Source organism: Amblyomma maculatum, unplaced genomic scaffold (assembly GCF_055883805.1).
Source record: "Amblyomma maculatum isolate TAMU_Amacu unplaced genomic scaffold, ASM5588380v1 scaffold_22, whole genome shotgun sequence".
Taxonomy (NCBI): Eukaryota; Metazoa; Arthropoda; class Arachnida; order Ixodida; family Ixodidae; genus Amblyomma; species Amblyomma maculatum.
The window spans coordinates 724,240-734,931 of record NW_028146747.1 but is presented as its reverse complement, the minus strand read 5'-3'; positions in this window follow the sequence as shown (position 1 = coordinate 734,931).

Sequence of the window (10,692 nt, the reverse complement as noted above, 5' to 3'; positions counted from 1 at the left end):
TGCTGCTTGCTGCTGCTGTTGCTGCTGCTGCTGCTCTAGCTGCTGCCAGCTGCTTGCTGCTGCTGCAGCTACTAGCTGTTGCTGCTTCTGCTGCTACTGCTGCTGCTGCTGCTGCTGCTGCTGCTGCTGCTGCTGCTGCTGCTGCTGCTGCTGCTGCTGCTGCTGCTGCTGCTGCTGCTGCTGCTGCTGCTGCTGCTGCTGCTGCTGCTGCTGCTGCTGCTGCTGCTGCTGCTGCTGCTGCTGCTGCTGCTGCTGCTGCTGCTGCTGCTGGTTGCTGCTGCTGCTTGCTGTTGCTGGTTGCTGCTGCTACTAGCTGTTGCTGCTGCTGCTTCTGCTGCTGCTGCTGCTGCAGGCGCCACCGCTGCTAGCTGCTGACAGCTGCTGCCAGCTGCTGCTGCTTCTGCTGCTGCTGCTGCTTCCAGCTGCTTGCTGCTGCTGCTAGCTGCTGCCAGCTGCCAGGTGCTGCTTCTGCTTGCTACTTCTGCTTGCTGCTTCTCGCTGCTGCTTCTGCTAGCTGCTGCTGCTGCTGCAGCCGCCGCCACTTGCTAGTTGCTGCCAGCTTCTGCTGCTGCTTCTGCTGGTTGCTGCTGCTGCTGCTTGCTGTTGCTGGTTGCTGCTGCTACTAGCTGTTGCTGCTGCTGCTGCTTCTGCTGCTGCTGCTGCTCTAGCTCCTTCCAGCTGCTTGCTGCTGTTGCTGCTGCTAGCTGCTGCCAGCTGCTTGCCGCTGCTGCTGCTGCCGCCGCCGCCGCCACTGCTAGCTGCTGCCAGCTGCTGCTGCTGTTGCTGCCGCTTGCTGCTTGCTACTACTGCTGCTGCTTGCAGTTGCTGCTGCTTCTGATGCTGCTGCTGCTGCTGCTGCGCTAGCTGCTTCCGGCTGCTTCCTGCTGCTGATTCTGCTAGCTCCTGCCAGGTGCTTGCTGCTGCTGCTGCTGCCGCCGCCACTGCTAGCTGCCAGGTGCTGCTCCTGCTTGCTGCCTCTGCTTGCTGCTTCTGCTGCTGCTGTGCTGCTAGCTGCTGCTGCTGCTGCTGTTTGCTGCTTGCTACTACTGCTGCTGCTGCTGCTGCTAGCTGCTTCTGCTTACTGCTGCTGCTTGCTTCAGCTTGCTGCTGCTGATGGTGCTGCTTACTGCTGCTGCTCTAGCTGCTTCCAGCTGCTGCCAGTGCTTGCTGCTGCTGCTGCTGCTACTGCTGTTGCTGTGCTGCTAGCTGCTGCTGCTGCTGCTTGCTGCTTGCTACTACTGCTGCTGCTGCTGCTGCTAGCTGCTGCTGCTTGCTGCTTCTGCTTGCTGCTGCTGCTTGCTTCAGCTTGCTGCTGCTGCTGCTGCTGCTGCTGCTGCTAACTGCTGCTGCTGCTGCTGCTGCCGCCGCCGCCGCTGCTGCTAGCTGCTGCCAGCTGCTGCTGCTTCTGCTGCTGCTGCTACTAGCTGTTGCTGCTGCTGCTTGCTGTTGCTGGTTGCTGCTGCTTGCAGTTGCTGCTGCTGGGCTAGCTGCTTCCAGCTGCTTGCTGCTGCTGATGCTGCTAGCTGCTGCCAGGTGCATGCTGCTGCAAGCTGCTGCTGATGATGATGATGATAATAATGCTGTTGCTGCAGCTGCAGCAGCCGCCGCCCCTGCCAGCTGCGGCCAGCTGCTGCTGCTTCTGCTGCTGCTGCTGCTGCTGCTGCCGCCACCGCCGCCGCTGCTAGCTGCTGCCAGCTGCCAGGTGCTGCTGCTGCTTGCTACTTCTGCTTGCTGCTGCTGCTGCTAGCTGCTGCTGCTGCAGCCGCCGCCACTGCTAGCTTCTGCTGCTGCTGCTGCTTGCTGTTGTTGCTGCTGCTGCTTCTGCTGCTGCTGCTGCTCTAGCTCCTTCCAGCTCCTTGCTGCTGTTGCTGCTGCTGCTGCTGCTTGCTGCTAGCTGTTCCTGGTTGCTGCTGCTGCTGCTGCTGCTGCTGCTGCTGCTGCTGCTGCTGCTGCTGCTGCTGCTGCTGCTGCTGCTGCTGCTGCTGCTGCTGCTGCTGCTGCTGCTGCTGCTGCTGCTGCTGCTGCTGCTGCTGCTGCTGCTGCTGCTGCTGCTGCTGCTGCTGCTGCTGCTGCTGCTGCTGCTGCTGCTGCCGCCGCTGCTGCTTGCTTCAGCTTGCTGCTGCTGATGGTGCTACTTACTGCTGCTGCTGCTGCTCTAGCTGCTTCCAGCTGCTGCTGCTGCTGCTGCTACTTCTGCAGCTGCTTGCTGTTGCTGGTTGCTGCTGCTGCTTGCAGTTGCTGCTGCTGCTGCGCTAGCTGCTTCCAGCTGCTTGCTGCTGCTGATGCTGGTAGCTGCTGCCAGGTGCATGCTGCTGTTGCTGGTTGCTGCTGCTAGCTGCTGCTGCTTGCTGCTGCTGCCTGCTGCTGCTGATGCTGCTGCTGCAGCTGCCGCCGCTGCTAGCTGCTGCTGCTGCTCTAGCTCCTTCCAGCTGCTTGCTGCTGTTGCTGCTGCTAGCTGCTGCCAGCTGCTTGCTGCTGCTGCTGCTTCCGCCGCCGCCGCCGCTGCTAGCTGCTGCTGCTGCTGCTGCTGCTGCTTGTCGTGACGCTGGGGCTATGTCGACCCGGCCTTCACTTGGTAGCGTGCAGAGACTCGGGGTTGAAGTAGGATTGAATCTTCGAAGTTGGTGAAATATGTACAAGCAGGTTTAATGGCACTTTGAGAAACTTATTTACAAGATTATTTACACGAAAAAGAAGGGTACATCAGCAAAATGGCAAGCGTTTAAGAGTTCATATCGAGAAGCGACTGGATGAGCCGTTTACCCAGGGCCCAGAGCGACATTTCGTGCTCTGCAGCGTCCTTAAAACCCCCTATGTCCAGCCCCTCTCTGAAGATGCTGACCAACCAAATCCAGGGCACGCCCCTCAGGTATCGGCATCCAATCGAACACATCACTGCACTGATGGTCTGAAGCACTGACTGGTCCGGCATTCATTCGTTGGGCGTGATCACTTGTTGGCGGGAAAAGCTTGGGAGCGGCGAGGAGAGGAGGTACATTTCTATTCTTCAGCAAAGAAACCACAGGCTGGTTCTGACAAGTGGTTTTACTTCTCAGAAACCCGAGTGCACGTGGCGCCGCATAGGGCTCCCAACATTGTCCCTTTTCGACAATTGCAAATCTTTCCTGCATTCCCGGGAAATCACTTAATGGCCGTATGAGTCATGCTCCTTTCTTGTCCTGCACGTCAGCGGACATGTCACTCTGTCGTCTCCTTTGGATAGGAGGCATTCATCACTGGAGGATAGCACTTCTCGACTGGAAGGGTGAACAAAAGAAAGAAAGCACTTCCTGCTATTTCCCGCAGGGGGACGTTTCTTTGTGTTTTTCCAGACGTTCTCTTGACAGGGTCAATTTAGCATTTGCAGGTTGTCCACAAAGCAAAACAGGCTTACAAAAACAGAATTCCTGGAAACAGGCTCACTTAGAGCCATTGGACCATCACCACATATTCACAATACTTTTCCATGCCCACAGGCGAACAATAGAGCGCGCAAATGCGGATGCACGGTCGTAACAGCCTCCTCCCCCGCCAGAAGAGTCACGGAGGGCAGCAGTCGCCGCTGCTGCATGAAGAGACGACTTAATGGCCTGCACGTGAACGCTTGAAGCTCGCTGTTGCTTGTCGCGTTGTCTTGATTGTTGTAGGCCAAATTGCTCGAGCTGTCTGAAACTCAACCACATGTCTAAACAAGCACTCGGCTCCCGTCTGAAGAGACCAGGTTAAAAGAAAACTGCCATTGTTGTTCGAGAAAAGCCCACTCTCAAGACGTTCAGGACCCACGTATGCCTAGAAAACCAAACGTGCTGCTTTACATAGCCACACATATACAAGAGCACGAAAAAAATAAAAAACCTGATTATCAATTTGGATACATGGTGAGGAACATCTCGGACCGCTTAGAAAGAGCGGCTAAGCGCGTCCGCATTCCCATTTAACTTCCCCTTTTTGTATCTTATTTCAAAATTGTACTGCTGTAAAATCAAGCTCCACCTAAGAAGGCGACTGTTCTTCGATGTCGCAGTTTGCAGCCAAGCCAGGGGACAATGGTCCGTCTCTACGGTGAATTTGGCCCCTCCAAGATAGCACTGCAATTTTTGAATGGCCCATACAATGCAAGCGCACTCTTTCTCTGACGCGCAATAAGCCCTCTCTCTAGAACTCAGTTTTCTGCTCAGGTAGAGCACGGGGTGCTCATTACCGTCGTCATCTCTCTGGGAGAGAACAGCACCTAGCCCTCGATCACTGGCATCACACTGGACCGTGAATTCTCGGTCATAGTCTGGAGCTCGCAATACCGGACGGCTAATCAGCACAGCCTTCAGGTTTACGAAGGAAGCTTCCTTTTGTTCGTCCCAGACTACATTTGTCGGTTCTGTCCTGCGGAGAGCGTCGGTCAGAGGGCTAGCCAAAGCTGAATAGTTAGGGATGTAGTGATTGTAGTACCCAGTCAGACCTAGGAATGCTCGAATTTCCGTCTTCGTGCTCGGCCGCGGATAGTCTGCTACCGCAGAAATCTTAATCTCGCTGGGTTTCCTGAAACCTTGACCTACATTGTGACCCAAGTAGTCCACGGTCGCCCTTGCCAGGCAACATTTCTCGGCCTTTATGGTTAGTCCAGCTTGACGCAAAAGGCTCAGTACAGCTCTTAGATGTACCATATGGTCCGCCCATGAGTCGGAAAAAACCGCAATGTCATCTAAATAAGGCACCGCGAATGTTTCACACCCCTTTAAAACCCTATCCATGAGTCGGGAAAAACAAAATGGAGCATTTTTGAGCCCGAAACTCATCATTGTTGGCTGGTAGCTGCCCGTCGGAGTGACGAAAGCCGCGTATCTGCTGGCGCGTTCAGTGAGCGGTACTTGCCAGTATCCTCGAGTAAGGTCCAGCGTAGTCACATATGCCGCTCTACTGACCTGTTCTACTCTCTCCTCAATATTCGGAATAGGATACACTTGATCCCTGGTGAAAGAATTTAGCTTTCGGTAGTCTACCACAGGCCTAGGGTCTTTACCTGGAGCTTCTACTAAGATCATAGGCGAAGCATAATCGCTTTCCGAGGGTTTTATTACTCCCAATTCCAGCATGCGAGTTACTTCCCTATCCAGAATTTCTCTTTGCCTTGGAGAAAATCGGTAGCACCTTGATCGCACTGGCACGTCTGAAGTCAGCTCAATATCGTGCTCAGTCAAATCAGTTCTGCCTGGCCTGTCCACGAAGCAGGCCTCAAACTCTGTTATTATTTCGCCTAGATTGGACAGCTGGGATTTCTTTAGTTCTCCTCTCTGCTCCGTCTTTCTGAGAAGCTCCTGAGCGTTGCTTCCTTTTCCGCTGAGGCAAATCAAGTTATCCCCAATCTCCTCAGGAAGGTTTAACGTTAGATTTACCATGGTTTCCCTCTGCTCATAAGGCTTCATAAGATTGCAATGATAAATGCGCACTGCTTTACGCCTATCGGGGATTTTCACTGCGTAGTTAGTGTCAGAAAGCTCTGCAACGACTTTAGCAGGTCCTTCCCACTGTACTTCGAGCTTATTCTTGGGATCATTGGCTTGCTCCATAGCTAAGTCCTCTCGGGTTACACTTAGAAGTCTCGTGAGATTACTAGACACCGGCGGCAAGAGGTTACTCTCTAGAACGTCCTCATTCCGTGTCTTATCAAGCTCACTTTCTAGTTGACTTATCTGAGATGCCTCGCTCTCAAAGTTTTCTGACCCGCTATCTTCCGCCTCGACCACTGTTTTAACTGCCGTTTCTTCCGCTGTGGATTTTTCTGGAATGAGCAGTGTAGCTAGTTCTCGCGCCTTTGAACGTGTTAAGGCTTGCACAACTCTGTCTCCGAAAAGGATGCCCCTCTTTCGCAGTAGCATGTCCGATTTGTTAGAGAACAAATACGGATAGCACTTAGGAAGCTTTCCTGAAACGGCAGCCTCGGTTGTTAACTTGCCGAAAGGGCCCTCGATGACCACGTTCGCGATTGGCAAGCACACACTCTGTTCCTCCACTACCTGGCGGATCCATGCACACTGTCCTGTATAGTCGGAAGGCGACACATACGCCGGATGGACAACATCCATCGTTGCGGCCGAATCGCGCAGTACCTTGCAAGGCTTCCCGTTGACTACTAGGTCATGCAGGTAGGGTTCCAAAAGCTGCATATTTTCATCGCAGTCACTGACATACGAGAAAGCAAACTTTTCTTTCCGGCAGTTGACGGCAATGTGACCTTGCTCATTACACCTAAAGCATGTGAGCGGCTTCCTAGCCTCAAACTTATTCTTTGTGTTCTGCGCGTTGGTCACTTCCTCACTTTTCTCACTGCCGTCCTTTCTAGGGCGTTTGCCCGAAAAAGCCTTCCTTTCTTCGTTTGCAAATCTAGCAAAGTGCCTTTTCTGACGGTTATTCACACTCAACTTGGGCTTGCGGAGCCTATCTACTGCTGGGTTGCTGAATTGTCGGCGCGAAGCGTACTCCTCAATGAGTTCGGCAGCTTCAGTTGTTGACTTAATTTCGCCTCGGTCCTGTAACCAATTTCTTTCTTTTTCTGGGAGGCAGCTATAAAACTGCTCCAAAAGAATTCGCTCGACTACAGCGTCCCTATCACTGTAGGAATCAGTGCTCTTTAGCCACTCGCCCAAATTGACTCTTAAATTGTACAGGAATTCAGGGTAACTCTCGTCCCTGGTCTTACTAGCTTTCCGAAAACGTTGTCTGAACGCCTCGGCGCTAAGCCTATACTTTTTCAGAAGGCAAGCCTTGACCTTCTCGTAGTTGTCCGCGTCCTCCTTGCTAAGCCGCGCGACAACCTCCGCTGCCTCGCAGGGCAGAACCGTCAATAATCTCTGAGACCACGTGTCTCGCTGGAAGGACAGTTTTTCGCATGTTCGCTCAAAGTTAACCAGATACAGACCGATATCCCCTGATATCACATATGGCTGCATGTACTTTGACATCTTGAAATCTGCCTCCTTGTTGAGAAGAGGTACCGCTAGCTGGGGACAATTGCCCGACCTCTTGCTCAACTCTAGTTCTAATTTCCGGAGCTCAATTTCTTGGTCCAGCCTTTTTGCTTCTCTTTCACGCTTCTTTTCCTCTTTTTCCCACTCACGTTCGCGCTCCCTTTCCTCTTTTTCCCTCTCAAGTTCACGCTCACGCCTCTTTTCCTCTTTTTCCCGCTCTTTCTGCTGTCTGAGCTGCTCCTTTTTTTGACCGATGAGGTTCCATGCTTCACTGAGCTCCTCATCATCGGTTCCCAAATCAGTGATTGCCTTTATAATCAAGGGTTTTCGTGCCAAACCACTTGTATCAATTCCCAATTCCTCACACAATTGCAACAGTTCCGGTTTCTGCAGCTTTTGTAGGTCCATGATCGCTCCGAGTGTCGGCTACTTCCAAAACAACAGTGCAAACTACCAAACCTAAAGGCGTTTCAACACTTTTTACCAGTTCTAAAATCTAACCCTGTTCTAGAACCTGGTCCACATCAGAAGAAAAGCCAAGCACTCACCCACACATGCGATCGATGTTCCGAGCTGCTTTCTTGTTGGCCGATTGTTGCTCCTGCTTGTTGCTTGAGATGCCACCTCCGATCACTAGATGTTGTGGCTTGCAGATTCTGATCCACCTCCAATCACCAGATGTTGTGGCTTGTAGATTCAGATCCCACCTCCAGTCATCAGATGTTGTGGCTTGTAGATTCAGATCCACCTCCAATCACCAGATGTTGTGGCTTGTAGATTCAGATCCCAACGCTGGTCACCAGTTGTCGTGACGCTGGGGCTATGTCGACCCGGCCTTCACTTGGTAGCGTGCAGAGACTCGGGGTTGAAGTAGGATTGAATCTTCGAAGTTGGTGAAATATGTACAAGCAGGTTTAATGGCACTTTGAGAAACTTATTTACAAGATTATTTACACGAAAAAGAAGGGTACATCAGCAAAATGGCAAGCGTTTAAGAGTTCATATCGAGAAGCGACTGGATGAGCCGTTTACCCAGGGCCCAGAGCGACATTTCGTGCTCTGCAGCGTCCTTAAAACCCCCTATGTCCAGCCCCTCTCTGAAGATGCTGACCAACCAAATCCAGGGCACGCCCCTCAGGTATCGGCATCCAATCGAACACATCACTGCACTGATGGTCTGAAGCACTGACTGGTCCGGCATTCATTCGTTGGGCGTGATCACTTGTTGGCGGGAAAAGCTTGGGAACGGCGAGGAGAGGAGGTACATTTCTATTCTTCAGCAAAGAAACCACAGGCTGGTTCTGACAAGTGGTTTTACTTCTCAGAAACCCGAGTGCACGTGGCGCCGCATAGGGCTCCCAACATTGTCCCTTTTCGACAATTGCAAATCTTTCCTGCATTCCCGGGAAATCACTTAATGGCCGTATGAGTCATGCTCCTTTCTTGTCCTGCACGTCAGCGGACATGTCACTCTGTCGTCTCCTTTGGATAGGAGGCATTCATCACTGGAGGATAGCACTTCTCGACTGGAAGGGTGAACAAAAGAAAGAAAGCACTTCCTGCTATTTCCCGCAGGGGGACGTTTCTTTGTGTTTTTCCAGACGTTCTCTTGACAGGGTCAATTTAGCATTTGCAGGTTGTCCACAAAGCAAAACAGGCTTACAAAAACAGAATTCCTGGAAACAGGCTCACTTAGAGCCATTGGACCATCACCACATATTCACAATACTTTTCCATGCCCACAGGCGAACAATAGAGCGCGCAAATGCGGATGCACGGTCGTAACATGCTGCTGCTGCTGTTTGCTGCTTGCTACTACTGCTGCTGCTGCTGCTGCTGCTGCTGCTGCTGCTGCTGCTGCTGCTGCTGCTGCTGCTGCTGCTGCTGCTGCTGCTGCTGCTGCTGCTGCTGCTGCTGCTGCTGCTGCTGCTGCTGCTGCTGCTGCTGCTGCTGCTGCTGCTGCTGCTGCTGTAGTTGTTGCTGCTGCTGCTTGTTGTTGCTGGTTGCTGCTGCTGCTTGCAGTTGCTGCTGCTGCTGCTGCTGCTGCGCTAGCTGCTTCCAGCTGTTTGTTGCTGCTGATGCTTTTAGCTGCTGCCAGGTGCATGCTGCTGCTGCTGCTGCTGTTGCTGGTTGCTGCTGCTACTAGCTGTTGCTGCTGCTGCTGCTGCTCTAGCTCCTTCCAGCTGCTTGCTGCTGTTGCTGCTGTTAGCTGCTGCCAGCTACTTGCTGCTGCTGCTGCTGCCGCCGCCGCCGCCACTGCTAGCTGCTGCCAGCTGCTGCTGCTGCTGCTGCTGCTGCTGCTGCTGCTGCTGCTGCTGCTGCTGCTGCTGCTGCTGCTGCTGCTGCTGCTGCTGCTGCTGCTGCTGCTGCTGCTGCTGCTGCTGCTGCTGCTGCTGCTGCTGCTGCTGCTGCTGCTGCTGCTGCTGCTGCTGCTGCTGCTGCTTCTGCTGCTGCTGCTGCTGCTGCTGCTGCTGCTGCTGCTGCTGCTGCTGCTGCTGCTGCTGCTGCTGCTGCTGCTGCTGCTGCTGCTGCTGCTGCTGCTGCTGCTGCTGCTGCTGCTGCTGCTGCCAGCTGCCAGGTGCTGCTGCTGCTTGCTACTTCTGCTTGCTGCTGCTGCTCGCTGCTGCTGCAGCCGCCGCCACTGCTGCTGCTGCTGCTGCTGCAGGCGCCACCACAGCTAGCTGCTGCCAGCTGCCAGGTGCTGCTGCTGCTTGCTACTTCTGCTTGCTGCTGCTGCTCGCTGCTGCTGCTGCTGCTGCAGGCACCACCGCTGCTAGCTGCTGCAGCTGCTGCTGCTTCTGCTGCTGCTGCTAGCTGCTGCTACTGCTGCTGCTGCAGCCGCCACCGCTGCTAGCTGCTGCCAGCTGCCAGGTGCTGCTGCTGCTTGCTACTTCTGCTTGCTTCTGCTGCTCGCTGCTGCTGCTGCTAGCTGCTGCTGCTGCAGCCGCCGCCACTGCTAGCTGCTGCCAGCTGCTGCTGCTGCTGCTGCTTCTGCTGGTTGCTGCTGCTACCAGCTAGCTGCTGCTACTGCTGCTGCTGCTTGCTGTTGCTGGTTGCTGCTGCTACTAGCTGTTGCTGCTGCTGCTGCTTCTGCTGCTGCTGCAGCTCTAGCTCCTTCCAGCTCCTTGCTGCTGTTGCTGCTGCTGCTGCTTGCTGCTAGCTGTTCCTGGTTGCTGCTGCTGCTTGCAGTTGCTGCTTCTGCTGCTGCTGCTGCTGCTGCAGCTGCTGCTGCTGCTGCTGCTTCTGTTGGTTGCTGCTGCTAGCAGCTAGCTGCTGCTACTGCTGCTGCTGCTTGCTGTTGCTAGTTGCTGGTTGCTGCTGCTACTAGCTGTTGCTGCTGCTGCTGCTTCTGCTGCTGCTACTGCTGCTCTAACTCCTTCCAGCTCCTTGCTGCTGTTGCTGCTGCTGCTGCTGCTGCTGCTGCTGCTGCTGCTGCTGCTGCTGCTGCTGCTGCTGCTGCTGCTGCTGCTGCTGCTGCTGCTGCTGCTGCTGCTGCTGCTGCTGCTGCTGCTGCTGCTGCTGCTGCTGCTGCTGCTGCTTGCTGCTGCTGATTCTGGTAGCTCCTGCCAGGTGCTTGCTGCTGCTGCTGCTGCTCCCGCCGCCACTGCTAGCTGCCAGGTGCTGCTGCTGTGCTGCTAGTTGCTGCTGCTGCTGCTAGCTGCTGCTGCTTGCTGCTGCTGCCTGCTGCTGCTGATGCTGCTGCTGCTGATTGCTGGCTGCTGCTGCTGAT